The sequence below is a fragment of the Saimiri boliviensis genome, chromosome 18 (genome assembly GCF_048565385.1).
Source record: "Saimiri boliviensis isolate mSaiBol1 chromosome 18, mSaiBol1.pri, whole genome shotgun sequence".
NCBI classification, from domain to species: Eukaryota; Metazoa; Chordata; class Mammalia; order Primates; family Cebidae; genus Saimiri; species Saimiri boliviensis.
Genome location: NC_133466.1, coordinates 13,840,200 through 13,855,402, shown reverse-complemented (window position 1 = coordinate 13,855,402; position 15,203 = coordinate 13,840,200). Strand labels below are relative to the sequence as shown.

The 15,203-nt window shown below is 45.6% G+C and overlaps 1 protein-coding gene and 1 pseudogene across 1 annotated transcript in view; one reads left to right on the top strand and one right to left on the bottom strand.

The window, feature by feature from the left end:
- The window catches only part of TIAM1 (TIAM Rac1 associated GEF 1), a 528,333-nt gene that overhangs the window by 448,742 nt on the left and 64,388 nt on the right, over positions 1-15,203 (bottom strand). The gene's annotated exons all lie outside the window — the stretch shown is intronic.
- LOC101054169 (mitochondrial transcription rescue factor 1 pseudogene) overlaps positions 1-15,203 on the top strand; it is a 32,853-nt pseudogene that overhangs the window by 17,410 nt on the left and 240 nt on the right.

The following is a 15,203-nucleotide window of genomic DNA, read 5'->3' as shown; positions in this document are numbered from 1 at the left end:
ACCCTGCTTACCATGGGGAAGGTACCAAGCATTTATGAGGGATCCAACCAGGCCCCACTTCCAGTACTGGAGACCACATTTCAACATGAGGTTTGGAGGGAACAAGCATCCAAACCATATCAGAGAATATTAAACAAGTAAGGGTACAGTCAATGAAAGGCAGACTCCTAAGAGCATGGGCTCTGGGTCAGACCGCCTGGATTCAAATCCTGGTTCCCTCAACATTTAGCCATGTGACCATGGTCCAGCCCCAGGCACTCTGTGCCTCAGTTTCCTCATCTGTAGGATGAAGCTGGTAGCAGCTAATATGCAAGTGAAGTGTAAATGAATTAATACATCATATGAAGCTCTTGGAAAAGTGGCAGACATAAGATAAGCACTCACAAACCTTCAGTATTTTTTTTTTTTTTTTTGAGACAGATTCATCTTGTTGCCCAGGCTGGAGTGCAATGGTGCGATCTAGGCTTACCACAACCTCCACCTCCAGGGTTTAAGCAGTTCTCCTGTCTCAGCCTCCATAGTAGCTGGGACTATAGGCATGTGCCACCATGCCCAGCTGATTTTGTATTTTTAGTAGAGACAGGTTTCTCCATGTTGGTCAAGGAGTTCTCAAACTCCCAACCTCAGCTGATCTGCCCATCTCAGCCTTCCAAAGTGCTGGGATTACAGGCATGAGGCACTGCACCTAGCCAAACTTTAGCCTTTATTAGTCTTCAATTCCTGTGCCCTGGGAGCACTACAGGGAAGATATTTGGGGTAGGGAGGGGAACTTTTCCAACTTCCTGCAGCAGTGAAATGGGAAGACAACCAGAGACTCACAGAACGGGATTCAAATTGCAGACACTCCACATATAAGTTACTGTGGGCTACTTTATTATTATTAATAAAGTTTTAGACAGGGTCTTACTCATCACCCAGGCTGGAGTGCAGTGGTTTGATCACAGCTCACTGCAGCATCAACCTCCCCAGGCTCAGGTGATTCTCCCACGTCACCCCACCAAGTAGCTCGGAAACAGGTGCACACCATCACGTCTAGCTAACGTTTGTATTCCTTTGTAGAAACAGGGCTTCTCCATGTTGCCCAGGCTGGTCTCAAACTCCTGAGCTCAAGTAATCCACCCTCCCCAGCCTCCCAAAGTATTAGGATTACAGATTACAGGAGTGAACCACTGCATCCAGCACTGTAAGTTATTCTAGTTCTGATGTTCTCTGAAACTCATCTTTTACCAGCTAAATAGGGTTTGGCTACTTCCTGGAATTGTTTAAAGAAATGAGAATACATGGGACCGGCACGGTGGCTCACACCTGTAATCCCAGCACTTTGGGAGGCCAAGGTGGGTGGATCACCTGAGGTCAGGAGTTCAAGACCAGCCTGGTCAACATGGTGAAACCCTGTCTCTACTAAATATACAAAAATTAGCCGGGCGTAGTGGCATGCGCCTGTAATCTCAGCTACTTGGGAGGCTGAGGCAAGAGAACTGCCTGCACCCAGGAGGGGGAGGCTGCAGTGAGCCGAGATCATGCCACTGCACTCCAGCCTGGGTGACACAGCAAAACTCCCATCTCAAAAGAAAAAAAGAAAAAAAAAAAAGAAATGAAAATACACCGTGTAAGTATGAAATAAATGTTATTTTCTTCATCTCTTACCGTTCCTTGGGGTGCAAAGGAGGCAAACCAAAGCAAATGCGACATTCTTGTAACTCTCAGAAAGCTTGTCACCCACGCAGGTCAAAGTCCTAGGGTGCCCTGAGACCCCACAGCCAGCTGGAACTAGTGATGTTTTCCATCAAGAAACCAAGAACCAGCGCACTTCACCGGGGCACACCCAGGTGACCTGTCCACCAATGCTGTGGCCCAGAGAGCAGGGACCAGGAAACCCAGAGACTCCGAGAGAAAAGACCTAGGCCTGGAGTCCGCCCCAGCAAAGCCTGATTCTGACCAAAAGTCATGGGAACAACTTGACAGCTGCTTCATGAGGTGATGTCCGAATGATCAGCAAGAAAGGCTGGGGCAGGTCATTTTTATATAAACATCTGAAGGAGAAAGAGTGTAGATAAATGTCAAAAACAATGCCTGAAACAGTTGCCTATTGCCTGCTTACACAGCTTTTTCCTTCTTTAGACAAATGATAAAACATCAGCACTTCTGAATATAAATCATCTTCAATTAAGACATTTCTGTTGAAAAAGCACTTTTGGCAGGACAAACGAAATATCTGCCACTGTTCTCCAACTTGGGTCTTTCAAGGTTGGCAGGGCAATTTATTTTTGTTGATTAAACAAAATACAAATGGAAAGGGCCTAAAAATTGATTAGCCAATTAAACTCAATGATTCTCAACAATGAAATGTGCATTATTAGCTTTGCCAGAGTTATAAAAATGTCTCCTAACTTTACTGCGGTTTTCACGATTTACACCATTGATATTTGTGCTGACAGAAAGATTAAGTAAGGACTGGCTGATGCAAAATTTGTCTTCTCTCTCGCTGGAACTAAAGGAAGAGAAACGACTAAGGGCTTGGGCCATTTCAGGAAGAACATCTGCAGTGCACTCGTAATTCTTGAAAGAACGGTCTGGGTTGAACGAGGGAGCTGTTGTCACTCATTTTGTGTGTACTTGTTCTTTAGTAAATTACAGATTCACTAATAGGGGCCAATTTGTTGAGATGACAACAACCATAAATACCCAGATTCTTCATTTTCTCTTCTCGTTTTCCAAGGGGGTGAGTGTCCAGACAGGCAGCCAACCAAATGATGGGTATCAGATGCTTTTGCAAAATCGATCCATGGACGGAGGGGCGCCGTGAGCCTATTTCAGTCAAGAACAGTTTTTCTTAATTGCCACCATGAGGTCAAGATCACAACTACAATAAATTTACTTACAATAGCCCAAAACCCAGGGCAGTAGAATGCTGATGCTTTCCGGTGGTCAGAGCAGGAATGTTGCCTACTGCTATGCATTTTTAAACTTGATTGTATATAATTGTTAATCACTGACCCATTCTCCAACCCTTCTGGGCTGGAACATGTTGCTAGGCAACGAATTTTGCTCCAGATACTTCCTGAAAGCTAGTGAGGCAACAACCAAGTGTCAACTAAGTAAACACTAACCATTAGAGACAGGTTCAAATAAAAAAGGGATGCCTGGCTTCCTTAGAGCACATCCATCTCATGTCCTTTTAATGTAGACACGTATTTTCTGCGCTTGCAGCTTAGCAAATAAGCGATCTTAGGTTGAATTGGGGAAAATTGCCCTTTTGGTGGCTCAATTTGGCAATTCATATGAGTCAACCTAATCAGAGGGAGGTTTCCACAGACTGTGAAATAGAAGAACGATTTTTGTCCACCAGCGGAATCATAATTGGGCTTTGCATCAATAACACTTCACTTACCTAAGTCACCTATTTCCTAAAATTCTTTTTATAAGAAAGACTTGGGAGCGGCGATCTGCTGGCAAATGCCTGGATAAGAAGTCACAGTTATTTTTCCATTTTACACTAACACAATCTGATTTTACCAATTCTTATACAATATCCACACATTCCCTACCTTTTCAAATGCTCAGCAACTCAGCAAAGGAAACTAAATGCATTGTTCACTTTTTTTTTTGAGACAGAGTCTCACTTTGTCACCCAGTCTGCAGTGCCGTGGCTTGATATCAGCCCACTGCAACCTCTGCCTCCCAGCTTCAAGCAATTCTCCTGCCTCAGCCTCCCAAGTAGCTGGGATTATAGGTGCGCGTCACCACGCCTGGCTAATTTTTGTATTTTTAGTAAAGATGGGGTTTCACCATGTTGGCCAGGCTGGTCTTGAACACTAAATGCATTGTTCTCAAATTGAGATCAGGAACAGAGGACATCCTGAAGATGAGGACAGAACTGCCAACAGCATGAGAGAAGTTCATTTTGGAGGAAAAAGGAGGGAAGGTAACATGTTGGCATCATAGCATGATGCTTTTCCTGGGCAGCAAAGTGAGTCTAGTGATTCTCCGTGTCCCAGCCAGCAGAGAGCCTCCGAGTCAAGAAATGCTAAAGAAACACAATGGCCCTATGTTAGTTCACAGAATATCTCCAGGAGGTTCTTAGAATGAATCACTGTTGGGAGTCCCGAATAACAACCAGCTTAGCCAGTGCGTGTGCACAGAGGATTAACCTCATTAGGAAAGAACTGGGAAAAAAGTATGAGGAAGAACTCGCAGTGAAGTTTAAGGTTAGATTGCTGGCCTTATTGAGCAGGTGTGAACAGCTATGCAATTTGAATTTTCTAGCAACCAAAATGAATTGTATCTAGGATTACTAAGTAACAATTCATAAACTAGACACATGTTAACTTTGCACTGGGCAAATGGCAAATTGCCTTAAAAAGACAACAGAAAGTTTATCATCCATTCCCAGATGAGTCCTCTTAAAATAGAACCAAGCTTTCTCTTTAGTCTGGATTTGCTTTACTACCTATGTGTAATTTAAAAGTTTTAAAAAAATTTAGAAACATGTAGAGTTAAAAGTGAATGAATTCTATGCTCATTGTCACTCCCCCAGAGGTCACTGCCAATTTGTTTGCCTATTTATTTTTATAAAAGCCACATCCTAATACATATCCTGGCGACTTGGTTTTTCACTCAACATTATAGCATAGAAACTACTTTTAATGGAGTCCTCTGGAACATTCAGTATTCACCAGCCAATGTGTCCACAATTTCGAAATAAAGCTTCTTTTTTTTTTACTTTTTCTTTTTTGTTCAAAACAAAGTTTCTTATTTAGTAAGAATCAACTCCTACCCGTGAGTTTACAGCAATTTAAAGATCACCAAAACCATGACCAATTATTCATCTTTCCAAAAGCTCCAAAGCACACTGTTAAAAGCCCAAGTGTTTCAACCCCATAGATGAGTCCAAGGAAATCCAGCCCAATACAAATGGGTGAAGGCAGCTAGCTGACATCCCAAATGTGTGGCTTAAGTTGGAATCCTAAAGGAACGATGTCTACATCACCCAAAAAGTGAGATTAATGAAATCCAGATACACCAAAGACTGAAGAAATACCAGGAGCTAACTGCTAAATTAGATTCCGATACTATCTGCTATGCACTGGGAAAAGAATGTGATTTCTACAAGAACGTTTTTAACCACCTGTGAAAGAAATCGTGAGCCTGCTGGGAACAAGCAACTACTGAGACAAGGAATAAAAACAGCTTCATGAGCATTAGGACCATCACAATTGTGGTCTGCACAACTCGGATTCCGCATTGCTTCAACTCAAGAATTGCTAAACCATATTCTTTACTCGAATTCTGGAGACAACGGTCCTAATAACTGAATGAACAGAATTTTACAAAGCCACTGGATAAAATAATCCTAAAATCTGTAACATGATTTACTCCTGTGACTCTGTTTGGTTAATATTATGCATGTGGCTGGGCACGGTGGCTCAAGCCTGTAATCCCAGCACTTTGGGAGGCCGAGGCAGGTGGATCACGAGGTCAAGAGATCGAGACCATCCTGGTCAACATGGTAAAAACCCGTCTCTACTAAAAATACAAAATATTAGCTGGGCATGGTGGCGCGTGCCTGTAATCCCAGCTACTCAGGAGGCTGAGGCAGGAGAATTGCCTGAACCCAGGAGGCGGAGGTTGCGGTGAGCTGAGATCGTGTCATTGCACTCCAGCCTGGGTAACAAAAGCGAAACTCTGTCTCAAAAACAAAAAAATATGCACGTGGGTGGATGGATGGATGGATGGATGGATGGGAGGCAGAGGTCTGCTGGAGTGGGATTGTACAGGCTTGTGACCAACTGTTATAGCTTTAGGAGTTTTGCAGACCAGTTGACATCATACTAATAGCTTGGAATTGGCCACGATGGGAAAATTTACACCACAGAAATTGACAAAACACTACAAATCAGGCCATTTTTATTCACCTCGGGAAGCCTATTTACTAACACACCACTGATGGAAGGGAAAAAGGAAGAATAAGAAGGGGAGAAGAAAGACAAACAGTACCTGTAAGTGCCTACAATGTCCTCCCAGTGGGCTATTCCCCCGTATCTCCACATTGAAACACTTCATATTTTCTCTGCCTGAAACCCTATTCCCCACTGGGACCCCTGCCTGTTGTGTCTCTTTTAGAAAAGCCATTTCTGGTGTCTGCCCTCCACCTGAGATGCCCTTACACATGCTCTCACAGCATGCAGCCATCACCCCCTCCACCCTGCTAGCTACTATACATTGCGGCCATTGTCCAATTAGTCAGCCCCACTAAAGCATCAGCTAATTCAGCACAGCAACTGTGCATTTTAGCTCTCGGCACTTAATGCCCAGCACAAAGACAGGCACAGAGTCACATCCAATCAATCGATTTTAAATTAAAGCAATGGTTCTAGCTGCAAGGCAGAGCAAAACCATCTGATGATGAAAGCTTCAGCTTCCAAGAGCAGCGCTTCTTCTAGCCTGATCATCATTGGGTAGCAGGAGCTTTTTCAAGGGCTTAAGCTTTTCAGGTCCACTTTCCCTTACATTGTGGTTTGCCATTAAATCTGTTAACCTACTTTTGTCACAAAGCAGTGCACTGTGTCACTGGCTCATTTCACTTCATTTCTTTGCTACTCAATGACATCCACATGTCACTAGGAATTGCATTTTTAAATAAAAAATTAACTATATCTGTCCTGGATTTACCCAAGGGAGGCTTGGGATGCACCCTTGGTTCTACTGCCTAATACACTCAAGTGACTTGGAGCAAACTGCTTCAGCTTTCTCACCCTTAGCTACCCAATCCATCAAACGAAGACAGAAGACTAGAAATAGTACAGACAAGAAAGAAACCACCACCCTGCCCCATGCCAGAGTAAAGGCAGGGACACCAGCCCTGCCCTCGGCAGTGGCTGCAAATGGAGCCACCTCATTCTATCATCTTTGGAGGAAGGAGGCAAAGTGTCTTAGTCTCCCTGGGCTACCGTAACAAAACAGCACAGACTGGGGGATTCAACAGCATTCATTTGTTCATTCATTTTTTCGTTCATTCATTTATTTTTGAGACAGAGTCTCACTCTGTTGCCCAGGCTAGAGTGCAGTGGCACAATCTTGGCTCACTGCAACCTCCATCTCCAGGGTTCAAGCAAATCCCCACCCCAGTCTCCCAACTAGCTGTGATTACAGGCATGAGCCACCACAATTAGCTAATTTTTTTGCATTTTTAGTAGAGATGGGGTCTCACCATGTTGGTCAGACTGATCTAGAACTCTGGACCTCAAATCATGCACCACTTCGGGCTCCCAAAGTGGTGGGATTACAGGCATGAGCCACTGCGCCTGGCCAACAGACACTTATTTTCTTACAGTCCTAAAGGCTGGAAGTCCACGATTGAGGTGCTGTCTGCATTGGTTTCTGGTGAGGCCATTCTTCTTGGCTTGTGGACAGCCACCTTCTTTCTGTGTCCTCACATAACCTCTCCTCTGTACACATAAGTGTGTACAGGTCCTGTACACTCAACAGTAAGATTTAACCCAGATGCCAAAGGTAGAGTCAACAGTTCCAAGTTAAGCCATAGATCCTTGTTGGGGTACCTGCTTCTATCCTACATCATGAACTGACTTTACTCACACTTCTGACACCAAATGTGGGGGATTTTTCCTCACACCAACCAATGCTCCAACTCTCTGGACACCAACTGGGGGTCCTACAATTCAATTCCAGACTGACACTAACTACCCACAGTTAGCAGAGAAGCCACAGGCTAAGGGCTCAGTCCCAAAAGACTGACCTCACGTTAGACACCAGCTACAAATGGAGTGCCCACACTTCTGCTTGATCAACTACAAATCTTGGGATTCCCATGACCCTCTCCTCAGGCTCAATAATTTGCTAGAATGGCTCACAGAACTCAGGAAAACATCTGACTTATTATTACTGGTTTATGATAAAGGACACAACTCAAAAACAGCCGAATGTTAAAGATGCACAGGGAAAGGTGTGGGGAAGGGCTCCCAGTCCTCTCTGGGCACGCCACCTCCCAGGAACATGTGTTCACCAATCCAGAAGCTCTCTGAATTCTGTTGTTTAAAAATCTTATGGTATGAATGAGTAAATCATTGGCCATTGATGATTAATTCAATCTCCAGGCCCTCTCTCCTCTCCCTAAAGAGAGAATGGAGCTGAAAGTTTCAACCCTCGAATCACATGGTTTGGTCTTTCTAGAGACCAGCCCTCAACCTGAAGCTATCAAGAGGTCCCCCATGTACAAAAGAAAGACATTCTATCAATCCTGAGATTCCAAGGGTTTGGAGAACTGTGTGTCAGAACCTGGGACAAAGAGTGTGTGTGTATGTATGTATATGTGTATATATATACACACACATTTTTTTTCTTATCATCATACCCATCTTTTTTTTTTTTTTTTTTTGAGAGTCTCTGTCACCCAGACTGGACTGCAGTGGCATGATCTTGTCTCACTGCAACCTCCACCCCCCAGGTTCAAGTGATTCTCCTGCCTCAGCCTCCTGAGTAGCTGGGATTACAGGCTCCTGCCACCATGCCCAGCTAATTTTTGTATTTTTAGTATACGACAGGGTTTCACCACATTGTCCAGGCTCGTCTCAAACTCCCAACTTCAGATGATCCACCCACCTTGGCCCCTCAAAATGCTGGGATTACAGGTGTGAGCCACCACGCCCATCCCATCACACTCAACCAGAAATTCTGCCTTGCACACCAACCTAAAGATGGTACCTTCCTGTCACCTGGGCTAAATCAGCCTAGCATGAGGGAATCAAGAAAGGGCTTATTTCTAGCTCCAAGGCAGTGCCAGTTGGTTTTGTTTCTGTCTGGTGATGGCTTCTGGTGGGAGGTGGGAGGAGAGAACTCAGAGTGGGAGTCCAGAAGCACAACAGAAGGGTGATGCAATATGCAAGCCGACACTCAGGACACGCCCACCTGCCTGCCCATGAGCATCTGGTAAAGTGGATTTGAAGCCTGCCAGTTCTCAACTAAACCGGAAGCACCCCCAGTCAAGGACAATCTAACACTGAAAACATCGTGGCAGCCTTGGCAGTGATCCAGAGCATCGTGAGGACTGTGCCAATCATGGGATCATAATAAGAACAGATACCATTTACTGAGTAGCTACTGTGCCAGGCACTGTGCACTGTGCATATATAATCATTGTCAAGCTGGTCATTAAAGTGTTGCACCCATTTCACAGATGAGGACACAGTGGCTCAGTCACTAAGCGGCCTGCCCCAGGCCACACAGCTGGTAAAAGAAGGACACGAAGCCAAGTGTATCTTGCTCCATAGGCCATGGTTTGGCATCACACCATGGTGGGTTGTCTGGCTGGCTGCTTCCATGAAGTCCCCAGACTTATGTTTAGAAAGCAGGCATTTTATAAACATAAGCAAACATAAATAGGCCAAAACTAACAGAACTTGCAGCAAATGGTGCTGCAGTCCTCACCACCCTGGGATCAAGCACCCTCCCACTCCTTTGTTTTATGAAATCTGAGGTCTTAAAAAGACACATACGAACTGCACCCCACGCTTCAACCCGAGAGATTCAGTGTGTAAAAGACAGAGTGGGTCTCGTGCCAAGAAGTTGGAGCCAGTTTATTTTAGTGTCAATGTTAAGACAGCCAGCACCAGGTTGAAGCTGAGAAATGCTCCTTCTAATTAAAACTTTATTTTCAAACACATGTCACAGTTTCAACATGGTGAGACTCATTTTTTGCTCTGTAGATTTCTAAGAGTAGAAGCAGCTGCTTCTACTGACAGTCTCTTCCATTCATTTTGGGACAACCAGAGGATCCCAAGGGGCCAAGATTGGTTTTACATGCAGGGTAGGAGCCATGTGAGCTCTGAGAGCACTCAAGATACCTGCAAAATGAAGAAAAATGAGACACTATCATCAATCTAGCTGATGTTGCAAGAGGCACTCCCCTTCACGACAGAGTCTCTGTATCCAGTCAAGGAATAGCCTGACAAATCTGCACACAGGACCAGAGACAATGTCCCTTCTCCCCATCTGGTGGGAAAGCAGGGTCCAACCTGAGGAACTCCCAAGCAGACCTAAGGCCACCTTGGAAAAAGGGAGTGAACCAGGGCATTCTGGAACCCTGGTCATTGCTGGAAAAGGACTCAGAAAATCCACTGCCATAGGCTGAAAGGTTGGGTCCCCCATAGAACTCACATGGCTCAAATCCTCAGCTGAAAGGTGACGGCCTTTGAAAGGTGATCAGCCATAAGGTGAAATCCTCACATATGGGATTAATGCTCTCATAAAAGAGACCCCAGAGGACTGAGCATGGTGGCTCATGCCTAGAATCCCAGCACTTTGGGAGGCCAAGGCAGGCAGATCACAGGGTCAAGAGATCAAGACCATCCTGGTCAACATGGAGAAACCCTGTCTCTACTAAAAATACAAAAATTAGCTGGGCATGGTGGTGCACGCCTGTAGTCCCAGCTATTCAGGAGGCTGAGGCAAGAGAATCGCTTGAATTTGGGAGGTGGAAGCTGCAGTGAGCTACAATCGCACCACTGCACTCCAGCCTGGGCAACAAGAGTGAAACTCCATCTCAAAAAAAAAAAAAACAGAGGTCCCAGAGAACTCCCTCATCTTCCTACCACGTGAAGAGATGGCAAAAGTTGGCTATCTATGAGCCAGGAAGCCAGCCCTCAACAGAAACAAATTCAGAAACAAATCTGCTGGCACCCTGATCTTGGACTTCCCAGCCACAAGAACTGTGTTGTTGATACGCCACCCAGTCTACGGTATTCTGTGATAGCAACCCAAACGGATGAAGACACCCACTAAGAACACTGCATCCCCACTGCCTGTCACTTTGCCTGTCCCCCACAATACTCCACAAAGAGGATTCCAGGGTGGGGACTGTGCATGCTTTGCTCCCTGGTCCATCTGCAGGCAACTACCCACAGGTATGAGCTCAATACATCAATACCTGCTGGTTGAATTAACCCAGTGGAGCTAGCACTGTGTGTGGCCTGCAAACTCAGCCTGCCTCTGCCTCCAGGGCAGGGACATTACTTAAAACAGTAGCTCTTAACCAATGTTAAAATCAGGCAGAAACACGCAAAGAAGGATTGAGGAAGCCTGAAAGAGCAAACTCCTATGAGTTTCAAATCCTTTGCCACCACTTTCTAGCAGTAAACCTACTCAAGGCTCAGCTATTACGGCAGGGCCCCAAGTCCACAACACTTTGCATCCTGTAATCGCAGCTTCCTGCTCATCCAGGAAGCGGGGCGTGACAGTCTTTCCAGGACCATGACCCCAGCCATGGTCATCTTCATGTTCTGAGGCTCCCACAGTATGGCGGGTGCTGAGATGTTTGTGCCCCACCTCTCTAAATTCCTATCCCCCTGAAATCCTAACCCCCTAGCTGATAGTATCAGGAGGTGCGGCTTTCGGAGGTGACTGAGAAGGAGGGCAGAGCTCTTGTGAATGGGATTAATACCCTTATAAAAGACACCTCAGAGAACTAGCCAGTGCCTTTCACCATGTGAGGACTCAGTGAGAAGACTGTCTTCTATGAACCAGGAAGTAGGTCTTCACCAGACACCAAATATGCCAGTGCCTTGATCTTGTCCTTTCCAGCCTCCAGAACCATGAGCCAAATAAACTTCTGTTCTTTATAAATTACCCAGTCTGTGACTAATTTCTATTCTTTTGGACCACCAAAAGACAGACTAAGACTAGCACCAGTCATAGCATAACACATCCACAGAGGAACAGAGACTGAAGAGCAAGTCTAGAGCACCACACTGCCTTCCCAGAAACCAGGACACACCCACTCCATGGTTCACACACATTCCTACTGGTCCCGAGAAAGGAGCCCCAGGGGCTTCTCAGACATGGGCTACTACCCTCACATCATACAACAGAGAACATAAAATGACTCTGATATCAAGAGGTAGAGCTACTGGGTGGACATTTTACAATGCACTGCAACATTGTCAAGGAACCTATAAAATTCACGTGCTAATCCAGAGACAAAAAAATGAAAACATGCAATGCACTGTTGCCTGGGAGTGTGGAGAGAAGAGGCAGAGAGAAAGCAAAACACTAACTCTAGGATAACAGGTCAAAATTTAGACGAGGAATCTCCAACTCCTAATGACCATATTCTCTCTGTCGCACTTCAGTAGCCGCCATCGTGTCAGGAGCCTCAATAAGCTCTCACATCCTCAGAGACAGCCTGCCCTCTAAAGACAGGACACTCCTGAAGGGAAGGGCTTCCATGGCTTGTGTCCCAGGGAAGCAGCAGTGTGCCAACAATTCCACCACCACCACCACCCACGGCCACTGGGTGTCCACCAGGGCCAGATACTGGTCTAAACCTCCACGTGTTTAGTGCACTCAAGCCTCGCACCTCCCTGAGGGTTAGATGCTACTATGTCCCCACTTTGCAGATAAAGAAACCCAGGCACAGTTCCATATGACTGAGGAGGTCTCACAGTCATGGCGGATAGAAAAGGAGGAGCAAACTCATGTCCGACACGGCGACAGGCAAGAAAGTGTACACCGCGGAACTGCCATTTATCAAACCATCAGGCCAGGCGAGGTGGCGCACACCTGTAATCGCAGCACTTTGGGAGGCCCAGGCAGGCAGATCACAAGACCAACAGATCAAGACCATTCTGGCCAACATGGTGAAACCCTGTCTCTACTAAAAATACAAAAATCAGCCCGGCCTGGTGGCGCACATCTGTAGTCCCAGCTATTCAGGAGACTGAGGCAGAAGAATCACTCGAACCCCAGCGGCGGAGGTTGCAATGGGCCGAGATGGCGCCACTGCACTCCAGCCTGGCAACAGAGCAAGACTCCATTTAAAAAAACAAAACAAATAAACCGTCAGATCTTCTGAGACTCATTCACTACCATGAGAACAGTATGAAGGAAACCACCCCCGTGATTCAATGATCTCCACCTGGTCCTGCCCTTGTCATGTGGGGATGATTATAATTCGAGGTGAGATTTGGGTGGGCACACAGTCAAACCTTATCAGGAGGGGAGAGAAGGAAAGAGGAGGAGAAGGGAAGGACGTAGATATATATGAGAAAAAAAGACAGAAAAAGGATAGGTCACAATGTTCATAGCAGCTACTTATGAGCAGCAAAATGATGGGTCACTTATTTTCTTCTCTGTGCCTTCCTGTATTGTCTGTATTCTGTCTAAGGAAAATGCATGTTACAATCAGAAAAAAACATAATAAACAGAACCAAACACCTACCAAGCATATATTTCCAGACTGCCATCAGCACCAGACAACTAAAAAGCAGTAATAACTGTGGGCCTGGTGTGGTGGCTCACGCCTGTAACCACAACAATTTAGGAGGCTGAGACCAGAGGAATCTTGAGTCTAGGAGTTTGAGAACAGCCTGGGCAACACAAAGACCCTATCTCTACACAAATTTTTAAAACCTTAGCCAGGCATGGTAATGAACACCCGTAGTCCTAGCTACTTGGGAGGCTGAGGAAGGAGTATAGCTCGAGCCCAGCAGTTCAAGGCTCCAATGAGCTATGGTTACACCACCGCGCTCCAGGGTTGGGGACAAAGAGGAGGAGGAGGAGGCGGGAGGGGGAGGGAAGCAGACAAACAAGAGAAGGAGGGGGGGGCGCGGAAAAGGAGGAGGAGGTAAGGAGGGAAAGAAGGAAGGAAGAAGGGAGGGAGGGAAGGAAATAAGGAAGTAGGGAAGGAAGGAGGGAGGGAGGGGAGAAAGAAAGAAAGAGAGAGAAAGAGGAAGAGGAAGAAAGACAATCGTGCTAAGGCAAAAGGTGCAGACCCCCCTTGGCAGATGGGCGGGGCCACCCTGGGTCACTTGGACCCATCATACCTCTACGACCCACCATGACCTTAGGAAGCCATCCTCATGAGGCCACACTCACAGCACAGCTGTAAGGGATCCGCTCCTGAGGAAAAACACTGCCTGGACTCTGAGACAGCGTGTCAGCTCCTCATCCATCTCGGGGCAGAAAGTGCCCAGAGGGAGAGCCCTGAAGGGGAAGGTCAAATCCCCCTCCCCCTCTCATCTCCCCCTCCCCCCTTATCTGGCTGTTCATGGCCATGCTCAAAGCACTTGAAGAGACTTTCAGAAAAACAAGGTTTCCAGATCATTACAACTGTCTTTCAGCAGTCTTATTAACTGGCAGGAGTAAGAAGAAAAAGAAGAATTCTTTATCCAGGTCTTCATGGGAAAGTTTGTTTTAGGGGGAAAAATAGGGAAAGAATTCTAGAGTTCACTGAAAAGTGTGCCTTTCCAATTTTTTCCCAAAAAACATGTACATGAGTTATTGTTAATTCTCTGGAGTCTCCCTCCACCATAAAAACCTACTGTGTGTAGATATGTCCATTATCTAATGAATCTTTTTTATTATTCTCGTTAACTCAGAGAGGTAGGTTCTTCTATCCCTGCCCTATGACCATGACTTGGGGTCACTGTGAGGCCCTCTCTAATTCTACTTTGGATAAAATAATTAACTGACTTTATAAAAAATTATTACAGATATCCTCAAGTTTAAAGAAGAATCTCTGAAGTTTAAGATATTATACCCAAAAATGCAGAGACTCAAAATACCCAAATGTCACCATTGATTAAAACATGAAATCAAATATTTTTAGACTGCCAGCAAGCCTAGACGTAGCCTTTAAATAATAACAATAATAATAATAAATAATCCCTAGTTGCCTTCCCAAGAGCACCTCTTGGATGCCTTCCTGCCTGTCAATAGAATACTGATCATTCAAGTTCACATTCTCAGGCCAGAACAGACCCATGGAACTGCCCCTGCTCAGCCTCAGTATGAAGTAAGCCAGATATAAACCAATGGTAACTTCCCATTACTCCTTGCTTGTGACTGGATTAGGGCTGACCATGTGATCCAGCGGCCACCAATGGAACAAGACAGGAAGTAGCCTGGGCAGTTCCAGGAAGGATTCTCTTTGCAGATGAAAAGAGGCCAACTGGAGGAAATGCTTATCTCTTAATTCAAGTGTTGTTGCAATTACTGGCAGTGCTGCAACTCCAGCTGCCACCCCTGCAACCGTAGAAATAAGCCCAAGGATCAAGCAAAGACCCTGAGGAGAATGGAGTAGAAAAGTGCAAAGAACTCATGACTCTGATGCCATCACTGCATTGCTGAATTAACCTTGGAACCATCATGTGCGACACTACACCCCATATTGTTTAAGGTATGTCTGTTTG